Below are 17573 nucleotides of genomic sequence, written 5' to 3' on the forward strand. Positions count from 1 at the left end.
CAGGAATGAAGCCCAGAAACATGGAAACATCCTTAGATTGGAAAAGCAGAGACACAGGGACTGACTCTTGGAAAGATTTTATTTACACAGCAAAGGCTGGAATTAGGATTCAGTCCCATTACTTTTCCAAGGAGGAGGAGGAAAATTTCTTACCTCTCCCTTCATAAGCAGAGAAATATTAATTTTTTCCTGATTTCTCATCTATGGAGTATCCAGCTCCTCACGTAGGACTCGTGATCTAGCTCTCATCATGGCACCCCAGGGGTAAGCCCTGGGGCAAAGGACAAGAGGCTTGTCCACTTGTACCAGAAATGCCCCTAGGAATTGTGTGTTAAATAAATGCTTATGAGAAATGCATGCAGGAGGAGGATAAGCAATGTAGTGAGTAGAGTAGAATTTTAAGTAAAGTATGCAGGAAATGGCCGAGTGAAGACCTGAAGGAGGTGAGGGAACCATGCATTCTGGTATCAGGATTTCAAACATTCCTGACACGGGGATGAACAAAAGCAAATCCTCTGAAGCTTGAGTAAATCTGGCATTTTTTTTTTTTTTTTTGAGGAAAAACAAGATTGGTGTGGTTGGAAAAGAAAAGAAGGAAGAGGAGAATAGTAGGAGAAGGGACCAGAAAGGTATCTGGGGCTAAAACTTCAGGGCCTGTAGGCTACCTTATCAAGATGCAGAAGAAATAGTATTCATATTTATGGAAGTCATAAATAATACTGATGATTAGCTTAGTAAAATTATTGCAACCAAACACAGTAATTATTATTATTATTATTATTATTATTATAGTGGAAATGGATTGTTACAAATTAATTCATAATAAATGTAACAGCGTAGAAAGAAATATTGAAGAGCTATTGTAACTTTTATAAACTGACTAATTATGGATATTAAATGATTCAGCTATTGATGATCATATGATGATACGGGGACATGCCACAGGCAGCCATAAAAATGATTTGTACTTCATGAATAGAATAAAGTACTTTCTAAAATTATCTAAAAATCATACCAAAAAAATCATGACAAAAATAGGACATAACCCCCTTTATAAGCTATGTGCTCCATTTTCCAGTTATATGAAAGAGAGAGAGGGAGAAAGAGGCTCTAAGAGAACTAACTTTCTCAGAATAGTAACTACCTATGGAGAAAAACATGTGTGAAGAGGGGAGTGGCTGTCATATTTTGTTTCATATCTTTCTGTACTACTCAAAATTTCTATTTCTATACTTTGTAGCTTTTTTAACAACAGCAAGGGTCATCTGATGGTAGAATTCTGATATGTTTCCCATTTCATTTTATTCTTTGTACCCACTGTATTTCTAAGTGAATAAATATTACATTATATGAAATTAAAACTGAGGTCTTAGTGTATTTTATGAGCAATAATAAAATTAAACCTTTCAGAACATTTCAAATAAAGGCAAATATTTCGACAATCTAATCTTTAGACAACACTTTCCTGAATTCCCAAGAAATGGCAAAATTGTCAGAGCATAGGACAATGGATCTAGAATTAGAGTGTTTTGCAGCAAATATCTTTCCTAAAACAAATCTTCCAATAGCTCAAACTCCTGGAACAGAGCATGGCCATTTTAATGTATTCTAATAACATAACAGTATGTCAGGCTCCACAGTGGTTCATATTGCTTGTATGCACTACTGCATCGGGAAAAAAAATCACTTAATGCCAGTGAGCTTCAGTTTCTCCTCTGAAAAATGTGCATAATCATGCCTACCTTTCAGAACTATGAAACATGCAAATGGTAAAGCCTGTCAGTAAAGTATCTGACATATCACCTAGCACAAGGGGCTCGATAGATGTTGAGTCAACTAAATGTCAAGAGTTTAAGTGATCACCATGCCAGAATTAGAATTGCTGATTGAGTGCTCTCTGTCAGGCCAGAAGTAGGAATCTAGGCTTTGAGTTTTAGACCTCCTGTCTGCTCAGACCAGCTCATGCTGGCTCAGGAGGACAACTGTGTATAATACTTCTCAACCCTGCATTTGATGACATGATATTGGTAATTTAAAATTGCCCGTGATGAGTATATGTATACCACAAAAATGAGCAAATGCAATAAAATCAAGGATTTTATTTAAAGAGGAACCATTTGTTAAATATTCACCAGCATGCCACTAATCTAGGCTTGAAGTTCTGGAACTAAGCGTACCAAGAGCATTTACTGTTTGGTACAATAGGGTGAATGAAAGGTCTCTAAGGATTTCAAGTCACAAATATCCATTTAGAATTAATATAGCACCCCGTGTGCGTCCAATTACCTTGTGGCAACTTCCAAATTAGGTGATTCTTGCTCTTTAAGTCTTCAGATACCTTTTTAAAAAAATCTTCGCGTATTTGTTTTCTGAATGTTGCCTTTTCCCACATTTCCAGAAGACAGAACGAAGGCTTAAAATCAGGGCACTGATTTTTTGTTTTTCCCATCTCTTCTCTGTTGCCAGTTCAGTGAAGCTTCCCCCCCAAGGTCGAATTAATTGTTCAGGCCTCTGTGCTCCCTACATTTTGCTCGAACTGTTAATATCGCACTTATCACATTGCATTACCATCAGATTATTCCTACATCTTTTCTTGGCAAGATCATGAGCTGCTCAAAGGCCTCCCAGTCACATTATTACCACTAACACCTAGAATGCTACTGGCTCACAGTAGGGCACTCACTAGCAATATACTGAGTTCACTTGAGCTGGCTCGGAAGGAAATAAATGCAGCCAGTTTATTTTGATAGAAATCCCTCAATTAAAAGAGGGCTGCATTTTGGAAAGCTAATGACGAATTATTTTTCTAGGTCACAAGAATATTTAACCGGTTCCTTCTACAATGGAATTCAAATCACATAACAAATGCAACGGAGAAGGAAAAGACAGAACAGTGAGACTTTTGTCACAAAGGTACAGAAGCAGGGCACCTGAGCTCTTTGTGTGTCACCAAGAGCCTTAGTGTTTTAGAACTACTGGCCTGAAAAGACTCTAGCTTTTGAGAATTAGGATTATCATACCAATCTTACCTAAATGCCAAGGCTGATGTGGGAATTAAATCAGAAAAAAAGTTTCTGAAAGTTCCTTATAAACTATAACACACCAAACAAATACAAAGTATTATTCTATCTGCAGAGACTTACTTTGTAGAAAACTTGGAAATTTCTAGCACTCTGTAACTCTGAAATCTTGTCAGTTTCAGTATTGCCTTTATTTATTTATTTATTTTCTTAAGTAGGCTCCACACCCAGCATGGAGCCCAATGCAGGGCTTAAAGTCATGACCAGAGATCAAGACCTGAGTTGAGATCAAGAGTTGGACACTTAACTGACTGAGCCACCCAGGTGCCCCTTGGTACTGCCTTTAAAAGCCTGTCTCTCCATGCCAAGATAAACACTCACCCAGAGTTACCATTGAATAAACCCAGTTTCCTACCTTCCTTGCAGGTTTTGGTATTTAAAAAGCATTTGAATCTGAACTGTAATATCATACTGACTAGTTGTTACTGCCATCTAGTGACTTCCGTAAACCAATCAGCTAACTTCATAAAATTCAGCTATCCAGATATTTAAACAAATCAATGCATAAATATCCCCCCTTTCTGAAAATGACATTTGTCTCTTATTTACGTCAAGTTTTCTTGTGTGTGTGAGAAAGCTGCTATTGAACAATTTATTTTTATTTTATTTTTTTGAAAAAATAATTTTAAATAACCACTAATAACTTGTTGCAGAGCTGCTTTCAGCATTATAGCATTTTTTATTAATTTTGCACTGTCTTAACTATTTCTGGCAGAAATCTAAATCCTGATATCCATATTAGTGGCATTTCTTTTTCTGCATCAAGAGAGGAAGAAATGTTTTGGTGCCATCACAGGCAGAATTATTCTGGATTTATTCAAACATTGCCAGTATGTCTTGACCCCCAGTGACAGTGATCAAGCAGCTGGAATCTGAACACACTACCCTACATCCTGTCTGATTCCTCAGCCACGTCTGCCTCTTGCCCAAGGAGCACTGTCCGTAGAGATGGGACGGGGTCATATGCCACGTGCTGTGAAGTGCCATCTAAGGTCAGCGTGCGGTGGACGGCTCACATAACAATGTCAGGCTTCAGCGTGTGACACGGGGCCCACAGCCTGCACGTTACTTAAGGCATGTGCTTCGGAGATCATTCCTGAGAGAGCTACTAATGAGAAAAGCAAACCTCTGTCTGCCTAAACCTCATAAATCTGGAGTTTACTTTTGATCACCCTTTTCTAATATCATGCCTTTTACCCAGTGATGGCTTAAAAACTTATTGCGTAACTTTTTTTCATTACCACCAATTTTTCTAGAAGTGGCACTGTACCATTTCCTATATTTTAAAATGATAAGTTAAAAAAAATTTAAAAGAAAACCTGGATTACCCAAATGCTTAAGGGATTTGCTTTATTTATTTTTTTTACTCTGATTCACCAGAGAAAACCAGATCCCCCTCTCCTGTGTGCTGTTGGCGCTGTGTCCTACTGTCTGGAAGTACTGATTACAATAGCAATTAATTTTGGTTAAACATCTGCATCTGCGACCCCTGCTGGAATGAAGGCAGTTTAAGAGCAGGGATACACAGCATCTGCCTAGGCCATGTCTCCCTCCCCAGAGCGCAGTGGCTTCCTGTGCAAAGAAGGTGCTCAAAGGAAAATTTATTGAATGTAAAATAAAGGACCAATGTCTGCAGATTAGTCTTAAAACAATTTCTTCTGTACATCATCTCTATAGATTATAAACCACGCCACAGAAAGTCTATTTCTACCATTTTTTCTAAACCTTAGCTCTATTAACCTGACTTTTTCACTAATGAGCTATTAAACTTTGTCCTTACCAATCAATCCTTTTGTGCTCAATATCCTCATTTGTGAAATCAGAATATTACGGTGAAAGAGTGATGATTTTTTAATCTCTTTCTTCTATTAATTATGTCCTATTTCCTTTTTATAGCTTATTGCCTTGGCCAGAACTAAAAGAACAATGTTAAGCAACAACGATGGAAGAAGGAGACGCTGGGTTTTTAAAGACATTCCAAGATGTGTTGTCCGAGTGTCTCCTAAGGGTTCTAAAATATTTCAAACTCTTAAAAGCCTAAGATCAAAATGAACAAAACTGGATAGAGAAAAAGCAATTTCCTCTTAAACAAGCTGCTCTTTTAATACTTTAAAACTGAATCTTGAATTATAATGCAGCAATAAAATCATTTGAATGCAGGCAATTAGCTGAAAAGGAGAGATGATCACATAGCCTTCTGAGGTAATAATTTGCCGGAAAGCCCATAGATTCAATGTTTTTAGTACTCTTTTCATATTTGATCAATGTAATCTTCTTGTTCATTTTAATGATGATGTTAACAGTAGGCTGTCTGAATCCTTTGATTTACTGCTAATTGTCAATTTCCAAGTGCTCAGCAGATGCCCATGCCTGCATTCATAGATATAATTACGTGAACCATCTTTTCAGCAGTCAAGGCCACAGATTTAAAATGTAGGTAAAATAGTAGCTTTGGGAAATAATTATTTTGAAAATCCAGGGTTTCTTTTTATGTTTAAAAAAATCTATCTAACAATATATAGATGAATGCTTTGCCTTTATAGGACCACCGTTAATGTTTTTCTTCCATATGCTTTTTGGTATTTTCCAAATGTTCCACAGAGGGCTTATAAACTTTAAACAATTTTCTCTGTCAATTACTTCACAAGGGAGACCAATTCTTCTCAGCAGCCCCTCCAATCACTCAGCACTTCCAGGAACTTAATGAGATTCAAATTCTTTCATAGAACAACCACCTTCGTCCTTGCTGAATGGGCACATGTACAAAGTAGCCATGGATCAAAGAGAGAGGCCAAACCGCCAACAGCAAAGATTAAAATTGAGCCCCTGATTTAGAACCTTTCCCAAGGTGACCAGAAGGCTGAGGTGGGGATCTTTCATTCAGGGAGGGAGCAGCCATTTTTGTCACAGGAATAGATACATATTCTGCATACAAATTTACTTTTCTTGCTCAAGATGTCTCTGCCAAGATTGCGATTTATGGAATTCCTTATTCATCATTGCAGTTTCTCACATAATAGAACTTCTGACCAAGGAAATAATTTTAAGGTGAAGGAGGTGCAGCAATGTGTCTTGCCCATAAGATTACCTGCTATAGAAAAAGACAAGCTGAGTAACATCAGCAAGAGAGCAGAGTAGGAGGTCCCAGGCCTTGTTTCTCATCAAAAACTATGACTTAACCACTTCCAGAGTGAAAATAACTCTGGAAGAGTTCCAGAGTCCAGTTTAGAAGCCACAGCAACCCCAGGGGCAAAAAGAACTGAGGATAACTGGGTAGAAGAGAGTAGAAAAAATAGCTTCACTTTACCCTCATTAACCCATCCCCCAGACACAGCTCCGTGGTAAGATGAATCCTTTCAGCTTTGAGTTCCCCTGCGGGGAAAAGGAGAACAAGATGACACCAGCAGTCCTTCCCACTGCCAGGGACCCACAGTCTTCGCTGCTGAGGAACCCCAGTTTCCACTGGTAAGAACCCCAGCTTTTGGAGCCACCAGGAGCTCAAACTGCTATATCTCTCCAGAGTTGGAGATATTGTATGCCTTCCCAACTGCCACCACCATGTACCACCCCTCAGCTGACACTGTTTTGCACCCCAAGGACCAGGACCACCAGCCCCCCCCCCCCCCCATATCCAACTACCCAGTGCCTACGTGTGCTTCTGGACCAGGTGCTACCATACCCCACCTCCCAGAACTGGTGCCCTTATATTCTCCTAAATTCAGCACTCACAGAACCTGTGTGCCCCCTGGATGGGTACCATTGCACACCCCATCCTGGTTGGCACCCTCATGCCAACCCACAGATATAAGTCCTTCCCTACTGAAGCCAGTATGTAAAGTCTGCACAGAGGTGACTCCTTCTTCTAGTAAGCAGACACCAATGCAAGGGTACAAGGAATACAAAACAATCAAGAAAAGAGATAACACAAAAGGGAGACAAGAAAATTCTACTAACAGACTCCCTAAAATGGAGATCTATGAATTGCCTTACAAATAATTCAAAACAATTATTTTAAAGAAGCTTGGTGTGCTCCCAGAGAACAGAAATAACGCATTGAAACCAGAAAAGCAATACATAAACAAAGTTCAACAAAAAGAAATCAAAACAAAACAAAAACCCACAGAATTTAGTTCCCAATAAGGGTTCTCTTTCTGGCTTGAACACAGCCACCTTCTTGATGTGTCCTAACATGGCCCTTCTTCTGTGCATATGTACAGAGAGAAAAAGAGCTCTTCCACATCTCTGCCTCCTCTTATAAAGACATCAATCCTATAGATTAGGGCCCTACCCTTATGACCTCATTCAAAATTAATCACCTCCTAAGGCCCTATTTCCAAATAGAGTCAGATAGGGGGTTGACACCTTAACATATAAATTTTAAGAGACTACAATCCATGCCATAACATTCTTCCTGCCAACGCCCCCGGCCAAATTCATGTACTTCCCACGTGCAGAATGCATTCACCCTGAACTAATAGCTCCAAAATGTCTGAATACGTCCCAGCATCATTCCCACGTCCAAAATATCATCCACATATCCTCTGAGTCAAGTACAGGTAAGACTTAAGGTGTGTTTTATCCTGAGACACGATTTCTCTCCAGCTGTCACCTCGTGAACCAAGACAAATCATGCACTTCCAAAATACAATGCTGGCACAAGCATAGGATAGACACTCCCTTTGCAAATAGGAGACATGGGATAGAAAAAGGTGGGATGTGTCTCAAGAAAGTCTAAACCCTAGAGAGTCAAATTCCAGTAGATTTGGAGAATTCTACAGAAAGATTGAGAGTAATCATCTCTGGCTCACTGGTTTGTCCTCCGTGGCCCAGTGGGGCAGCAGCATCACCCCACAGCCCCGAGGCAGTGGTCCCAACTCACCTCAACTCTTGACACCAAGGAAGTGGGCCCACCCTGCACAACTACGGAGGAAACAGCCTTACACATGGCTCTGTGGTGTGAGCCGTAGCCCTGATGATCTCTAAACTGCCTTTATAGTCATTCTTCCTCTTTCCTGCAGGATATATAGCACACTCACAGCTGGAAAACTCTATTGTCCCATCCTGTCAGACCCCCGAAGTCCAAAAGTCTTCTTTATTTCAGATGATCTCTGTCCCTTTCAGTTCAAACTAGCAGTGTCTCTGTTGGTGTAATCTCATCTCTATGTCTGGCTTCTGCTGTTGATTGAAATTATGTATAATCTCTTTATGAAGTGATTGTCCAGCCACACCCTTGGTGTTTCCTCCAGAATGTACTTTCTCATTTCTTGCAATATGCATAGATTGAGAATTTTCCAAATCTTCAGGGTCTGGCTACTTTTCACTTAACAGTTCCTTCAGTTTACCAAAAGCATTGAAGAGAAACCAGGCCATAAATTTAACAATTTGTTTACAAACCTACTCATAAGGCTAAAGACAAAGGAACTGTACATAAGCACTATACTTGAGTTAAAATTTTTCCCTTGGGGTATATGTTAATAATTCTGACGTCACATGTATAATGGAATTAAATGACTAAGTAAACGAATAGAGCCAGGTTTCTCAGGGTTGGAGTAGGAGCTTACAGCCAGGCAACGGGAGACTATATTGATTCACGTGGTATTGAATTAGAGTTCTCAACATCGGATTAAATTCATGTTTAGCTTACTATAGATACAAATTCTTACGTATAGCAATATTTATGAATGTGTCTTGTTAAAAAGAAACAGCAGGTCTAAAATGGAGTCACTTTTGCTTAGCCCCATCAAGACTTAATACCTAACCTAACTTCAGTTTCAGCCTCTCTCAAGAGTAGAATTTTAAACCAATCAGTCTGGAAATTCCTGGTCAACACTAGTGAGGAAATCTACATGATAAAACCCCCTATTTTCCTTTAAGGGAAGGTAACCTTGCCTGAAATAATCCACCCTTTAACCTCCTTGTCCTACTCTCCTGCCTATAAAAGCCTTCCATTTTGTACAACTCCTCTGAGCTCCATCTATACGCTAGATGGAATGCTGCTCAATTCATAAATCGTTGACTAAAACCAATTAGATCCTCAAATTTACTCAGTTGAATTTTTCTTAACAATATACACACAGGTTAGTATATACGCACATCTTTTGCTCTGTCAGCTGGGAGGACATAAAAGAAATGACATCCCACTAGCAGCGAGCAAACCTAGTATCCAGATCTTGGTGTCTGGTACTATTCTCAAATAAAGAAAATGAGGGTTCCTTGGAGAAATGGCTGATTGTTAGACTGGGGCAGAAAACACACAAGATGAGCCTTTGGGCAACAGAGAGGTAAAATTGTATTGGATTATTACCCAAAGTATAAAATAAATATCCATGAATTCATATAGGTATAAATAAATGACTGATATATAATGGGGGAGAGCAGACAAATCACCCATGCAGAGTAATTAGAAATAATTTACACAGGTACTTTACCAGATGCTTCACTCTCAAGAAGGGGAGTATAATTACCCACTCTTGACATGTGTGCTGTGTACTTCCTTCCAAAGGCTGCAGTCTGAAAAGAGTAGAAAAGAGTAACTTTACAGTAGAGAAAACTAACAAACACCACCCCAGCCAGATGAACAAAGTTACCATCTATCATGACAAGTCATGTAGATATGAGTTATCCTTGGTAAGATATGATGAGAATGGTACTTGATCTCTGTTGTCTCCCTCACAAAAAGCCTCATTCCCAGTCTAATAGTAAAAGACAAATTCCATCTGAAGAACATTCTGCAAAATACCAGACCAGTACTCCTGACAACTGTCAAGGTCATCAAAAACAAGGCTAGTCACTAACATTGTCATAGCCAAGAGGAGTCTAAGGAGACATGATGATGAAATGTAATGTGCTATCCCGAATGACAAAAAGTCATTAAGTAAAAGCTAAAGAAATCTAAATAAAGTATGGGCTTTAGTTAATAATAGTATATCAATAGTGATTTTAATTACTGTACTATCTTTGTAAATTTTTTGTAAATCTAAAACAATTCTAAAATTAAAAAGTTTATTTAAAATAATCATTTAAATCCCTTCTCTCGAAATGGAAATACGTCTACCACAGTTCAGTTAAAAAAGCAGACTTAAAAAGATGTTACAATAAACATGAATGATAATAATTAACATTTTTCATCAAAACTTTTCAAGTATCTACGAATGACTAGAAATTCCTAGAAATACATTTGCCAGAAGTTTCCAATTCTGCAGCTGCCTTGATACATAATCTCAAACCTCTGCCCACCTGGGTAACCTTCTACTCTAGATTAGCACCCTGAATTCATTCATTCTTAAGGGGCTTTGTGTGTCTCATTATCTGCACTAATTGTAAGATTTAGGACATTTTAAAAATTTATGTTCTAAGGTCATCCATAAGGTGGCATAATAATTCACTTCTTATCATTATAAATGGTGGAAATAAAAACCTGTGTGCCTTGAATTGGTGCCCCTCCTACTTTGTAACAGGAGTTATATCTGTCTCGTTAACACATCTGTACACACATCTGTGCACCTCTTGTAAATATTGATCAGTACTTTGAATGTTAACCACATGGAATGTTAACAACTCCACAATGAGTAAGAGATCCCTAATCCCATCAGGCCAAAATACAGTGTCCCCCAAAATGCTAAATTTTTTGCTAGATGGTGGTAAACATCCCAATAGGGCATAAAGCACTGAGTCATTCATAAAGCTACATGGTCTCTTAAACCTTTTGGGGGACAGGGTAGGTGGATAATGAATAAATTGAGCATATTCCAGTCCCTGAGCACTGGAATAACTTGGAAACTTCTAAAAATTTATCTAACTTTTACTTTTAGAATTTCTGATTTCTCAGAAAAAAATGTAATTTGATGAAAACATGTGTTATTTGGTGATGCACCTATATATAGTATTTCATCAAATAGCAAAAAAAAAAAAACCAAAAAAACAAAAAAAAACGAATAGAAAATAAATAGAAATATAAAATGATGAAAGATTAGTTTTAGTTTTGTGGTCCACCAAGAGGGAAGCAAAGATTATGCATGAAAGTAAGAAATAATATATGTGTACAGTATAACAAATAGAAGGGAGTTTACTCAACTACAGTAATAATTTAGAAACGATATAAAGATAAATATGCAATCATTAATTATATGCATTCAGATGACAATTTAAAAAATGGGCTTACATACACTCATGAGTGGTTCTTCCCATAATGCTTAGAGATGATTGACTGGCCTGCTCACTTGGGAAGGGGAAGAAGATAATTCAAAAGTGAGATAACCTTTCCTCCATAGAGTCAAAGATCACAATTATGAACAAACCAGAAGGTTTTTTCTCAGGGAAAAATTAGCACAGCTCTCTTGAGGCTTCATCTTTACACATCCAGCAGTGTTCAGAACCACTACAATATTCAACAATTTAACAAAGAGGCTTATCTTGGACTGGAGCAGTTTGAATTTGACACTTTTTATTTTATTTGTGTTACTCTAAATCAGTTGTATATATAAATTCATGAAAGCTGTTTTTCAATTATGTCAAAATTATTTGGCATTATATTAGGCAATTCCTGAGTGGTAACTGCTGCCTTTCTCAGACCGTCCTTCTCCCGGTGCTGCCCTGGCTGTTCTTCTGCTGAAGCCAGTCAGGTGAGCCGTACATAGAAGGCTTAGCTCTGCTGGCTGCTGGGATCTTGGTTAATTTTTGTTGTTCTTAAAGCAGTTTAAACTACCCAGGGCTAGTGCCTCATTTTCCACGAAACCTCAATGTTTCCTCTTAAACCATTTCTTCACAAGCTCAGGATTGTACTTTCGTTGTTGCGTTCTGATCTGTCCTCTGGTTTCCACCCCTGGGACTTGATTGGTATCTCTGTCCTATAAATAAATTAGAAAACTTTATCCTGCACATAACAGATGCTTCCTCAGACTTGTACCACACATAATAAACTGTAAGAACTTGGTTGTTCCGTACGTTAAAACTACTGTGAGCAGTAGAGAAGAAAACTAGGGTATCACCTTGGTTTGTCTTCTAAAATGGCAGTCTGCAATCCAAATCTTCAATGGCATGGATGGTCAAGCTTGGAGTATGTCATTATCAGTATCTGAAAGTCTGGCTTGGTGGGAAAGAGGAAGCTGAGAGTGGTCTGATCTGGAAGAGAAGAGCAAAAGAAGCAGTGCTGTTTGAGTTACGGCAGTGTAGCTCTACCTAATTTGATGCAAAACCCTAGTGAGTGGTAGCGATTAGAGCTACTTTGCATTTACTTTGTTCAGAAGTGTTTCTTTCATCTCAATACCATTCTGAGACTGGACTGCTTGGTTCGTGACTTTAGAAGTGTTGTAGTTATTTATGTTACACTCAAACTTTATTTTCCCAAAGAAATTATCCTTATTTGATTCTTCAGCAATGCTACCTTAGTTCACAAGACAGGATATGGTGAAGACACTTGCTGTGCACAAAAAGTCATATTCTTTCTGTAATATAGACTTCTTTCCAGAATGCAGCTGCTCAGAGAGGGACTACAGTCTCCAACCAATCTTGTCTCTAGATGAGTCCATGTGACCTATTCTTATCAGGGATAATGTCCTCTCATACCTGAGACTTGCCTTATTCACCATGTGTGGAAACCAGACTAGGTTCACAACAGAAGAGTAGAGAGGCATTTAAGCTGAGCTCTCACCAACATGCTCCAGGTTACAATGAAAATAGGCCACAATCGAAATCTCTTCTAGGTAATCATTCAAGATATTCTCTCACATTTGATTTCCAAATTGGTAACTGAAATCATTTTCAATAGCATCAGGCTTCTAGTTGCATCTTGCTAAATCTAGTTACTCTCTGGCTACTCACGCCTACTTGGCTTCTTTGGTACCCGTGGATAGTGTTCTCCCTTTAGGACTCAGATATCTCCCTGTTCTGAATTCTCTGCCCTATAAGAGAATGAAACCAATATTGGTATCTTTTTCTAAGAACAGAGTAAATGTGGAGGGACAGAGAATTTAAAAGCTTTGATATATGAAAATGATATTCTAGAATATACTGGCATTATTCCTAGAGAGCAGCATAAAGATCGTTTTACAAGTTAACAATTAGAATCTAAAAGTTAGAAGAAATTAGTAACTAACTTCAGAAAGCCATTTCCTTTCCTAGACTGGAGAAACAAAGGGACGAGATGGTTTCTCAGATCCCAAAGTGCAGGATCAAACGCCAGTAGCTACAACCATAGTGGGCCTGTACAGAGGGAGCAGGAAACAATGAAGAGATAAGAGAGCTGAGTGAAAAGGGGCTACAAGTAAGCTTCAGATAACCCAGGTTTTAGATGTCTCTCACTTCATGGTGGCTAAAGAAGCTGGGTCTCTTCTTGGGTCACATCTCTTCCTGGCAGCCATTGATCACTTTCTCACTCAAAACTTTCTGGTTTCCCCCTGAGGCTTAATTGGGGTCACTATCCTGAATTTTGGAAATACACAAACAAATCTGCCATCTATGTTATGGGTCAGTAGTAAACAATTTACTAGTTTATCTACCCGTAACTCTTCACAGCCATAATATAAGGGAAACTAGAGATACTATAATCCATTTTCTTTATAAGATGCCATCACATGTTGATTCTCTCTCTCTTTTTTTTTTTTTTTTTTTTTTTTTTTTTGTGCTAGCATGGAGATCACCTAGTTTCCCTTAAAGTCTTTCTTTTAATAACCTGGAGTCATTTTACACCATAGATTGCAGTTCTCTTTAAACCATCAAAATAATAAAATTAGTTTTTTTATATGAAGGACTGGCTCCTGTATTGGAAAGATATCAAAACTTACTTTTAGTTTGAATATTAGAAATTATTGGGTAAACAGATATATAGCAAGAGTAATTGAAGAGTAGCCTTCAGGGTGTCTAGAAATTCTTTTGTTTTATTCTAAAAATTTCATCAGGGAAAAAATTATATTTTTTTCTTAAAGTAAACATTGTGCAAAATAGTACTAATGCAGCACTTATAAAAGCATTCTTTAAAATTTTTCAGAAGCTACCATAACTCATCTAAAACTAGCTATGTGACATTTAAATCATATTATGCTAAAAAATTTTCAATAATTTAGCTTAAAGAGGATTGTTACCATGTAGACAAAACTATAATAATCTGACTGAATTTCATTTAAAGTGAATTTTCAATAATCCCATTATTTTTAACGGCTGAGGACACAACATGATATAGGAAGATCCTAGTTAGTAGAGCCCTTAGGCAATTGGTAGAAAGAGAAACCACTGCTGTCTAGAATTCCCCCTCAATGCCAGCCTTAGGAAACCCACACAGATGGAGTTGCAACAAATAAGAGGTCACATTTTAAAAAAGAAAATCACAGAACATGAAGGAAATAAGCCACAATGTACGAATCAGCAGAAAATGACAAACAACAAACCTAAAACCACAAAGACATCTGATACTGTTATATTTTGATACCGAATACAAAATAAGTGTGTTTACTATGTGAGAAGCAATTCTTTTTTAATTGAAACCATTGGAAGAAAGAAAAGTAGGTATTGAATCGACACTCCAGCTTAACCTAGGAGCTTTGACATTATTGGTTGAAAACTTAGAAATAATTCTGCCTACACTGCAGAAAACTCAAATGGCTCAGGACTAATGTCAGGAAATAAAGTCACAGAGAAACAAAGAGATGGAAAATAATGAGATATTATGAGACATAGAGAATCATGGTACAAGGCCCAATCAACCTTTAAGTGGAATTTCAAAAGAAGATATTGGAAACAATGTAAAAGCAGCAATATGGAAGAAATAATGCTGAAAAAATGTTATTAAAAAAATAGAGGGAGTATAAAATCCCAAGCAGAATAAAAGAAAAATCTACATCTAGATGCACTGTGCTGCAACCACACAGAATATCAAAAATAAAGATAAAATATTAAAACCATTCAGAGATAAAAGTGACATTAGCTCTAGGGAAATAGCAATTAGACCAAAACTGAGTCCTCAACATCAGCAAAGCAATCAGAGAATATATAAATCCACATATCAATAATCATAATAAACATAAGTGCAATGACTTTCCAGTGAAAAGACTGGATATAAACGAAATAAATAAACAAACAAGCAAATAAATCCAGCTATGTGTTATTTATAAGAAATACTTACAACCTAAGAACACAGGGAGTTTGAAATGAAAACTACAACCAAAAAAAGTTGATATACCTATATTACTGTAGTAGGGTTCTCCATAGAGGCAGAACAAAGAGGATATAGAGAGAAGTAGATAGATATACAAGATTTATTATGGAATGACTCATGTAGTTATGGAAGAAATCCTACGATGTGCTGTCTGCAAGCTGGAGAACAGGAAAACCGGTAGCATCATTCAGTCTGAGTGCAAAGGCCTGAGAACCAGAAGCTCTCAGAAACAGTAGATGAACTTCCCAGCTCAAGAGAGAATAAGAATTCATCCTTCCTTTACCTTTTTGTTCCATTCTGGCTTCCGAAGGATTGAATGATAACCATTCATACTGGTGAGGGTAGAACTTCTTATCTGAGCTACCGAATCAAATGCTAATCTCTCCCAGAAACACTCTCACAGACATAGCCAGAAATAACGTTTTACCAGCTATCTGAACATCCTTTATCCCAGACTAGTTGACATATAAAAGTAACCATCACAATTACTATTAAAAATTACTGTTAAAAAAACTGACACCTGGGTGGCTCAGTCAGTTAAGCATCTGCCTTCGGCTCAGGTCATAAACCCAGGGTCCTGGGATCAAGTCCCACACTGAGTTCCTTGCTCAGTGGGGAGCTTGCTTCTCCCTCTCCTTCTGCCTGCTGCTCCCACTGCTTATGCTGTCTCTCTCACAAATAAATAAATAAAACCTTTTTAAAAAAAAAACCTGACAGAGATATAAGAGAAAATGGACCTTAAGATTGAAATCCATGCCAAAGAATGAGTCTTTGTAACAGAAGTTTCAGCATCAGGTAAATCAAATCAAATCAAATCATTATGCACCTAATAAACTAATTTCAAAAACTGAAAAAATCAACCAATCCACTGTCATATGGGTAGGTTTTATCATCCTTCATGCTTGATATATATGGACAGATATAGAACCCTGTACACAACAAATGTGGATTCCCACAGTATCTTCAAACTTATATTTGGAACATTTATAGAAACTAGATATGAGAACAACAGCCACAAAAAGGTTTAAAATTTTTCAAATAACATATATAATACAAAACATGGGGAGGGGGATTCTTATAATCTATATTTTATATATAATACAAGTCATGTGAGAGAGTGATAGAAGTAAAACCTTGCAGAAGTACTTTGAAAGTAATTTGGCATTATCTGATAAATTTGAAGATAAACAGGTCTCATGACTCAACAATTCCCCTCCTAGATATACCTTTATTCATATGTACAGAAAACTTGTATAGAAATGTTTATAGTAGCATTATTTGTAATATCAAGAAAACTAGAAAGAACCCAAATATCAATTGATAAAAGAATCAATTGTGGTATAGATACACAATGGGCTACTATCTAGTAGTGAAATGAATAACTCATAATTATAGCCATCCACATGTAGGAATATCAGAAACATTATGTTGGGTGAATAAAGAAATATCAGAAAAATACATACAGTATGACAAATTTCATAAACATGCAAAATAAAGGATTATATTGTTTAAGGAGATACATATAGGCAGTAGAACTAGAAAAAATTAGAATAACAAATAAAAATTCCAGGTAAAAAATTTCTGGGCCTGGAGGGTTCACAGGGGTTGTGATACAGGAAGTAAGTAGAAAGACCTTGATCATTCTGATGAATGCTCTATTTCTTAGGCTGGGTGTTGGGGTTTTTCTGGGGTTTGTTCTATTATTAATCTTTATGCTTCATACTTATCAAACATAGAATTTTATATACAAAATATTTCATAATTTTGATAGGATGAAATATATTGAACTGCCAATTAGCACATAAAAAGATGTTCAGTGTCATTAGTCATTAAGGAAATGCAAGCCCAAACTACAGTGGGGTATCGCTTCACACCTATTTAGATGACTATTATTGAAAGAAAGAAAGAAAGAAAGAAAGAAAGAAAGAAAGAAAGAAAGAAAGAAAAGAAAGGAAGGAAGAAGACAAAGAAAGAAAGAGAAGAAAGAAAGAGAGAAAGAGAAAAAAAGAAAAAGAAAGAAAGAAAGAAAAAAGAAAGAAAGAAAGAAAAGAAAAAGAAGAAAGGAAGGAAGAAGAGAAAAAAAGAAAGAGAAGAAAGAAAGAAAGAGAAAAAAAGAAAAAGAAAGAAAGAAAGAAAGAAAGAAAGAAAGAAAGAAAGAAAGGAAGGAAGACAAAGAGAGAGAGAGGGAGGGAGGGAGGCAGAAAGAGCTAGTGTTGGTGAGGATGTGGAGAAATTGGAACCTTTGTGCATTGCTGGTGGGAATGTAAAATGTTACAGCCACTGTGGAAAATAGTTTGGCAGTTCCTCAAAAAGTTAAGCAGAGAATTACCATATAGTTCAGCCAT

Source organism: Ursus maritimus, unplaced genomic scaffold, assembly GCF_017311325.1.
Source record: "Ursus maritimus isolate PB19 unplaced genomic scaffold, ASM1731132v1 scaffold_8, whole genome shotgun sequence".
Lineage (NCBI taxonomy): Eukaryota > Metazoa > Chordata > Mammalia > Carnivora > Ursidae > Ursus > Ursus maritimus.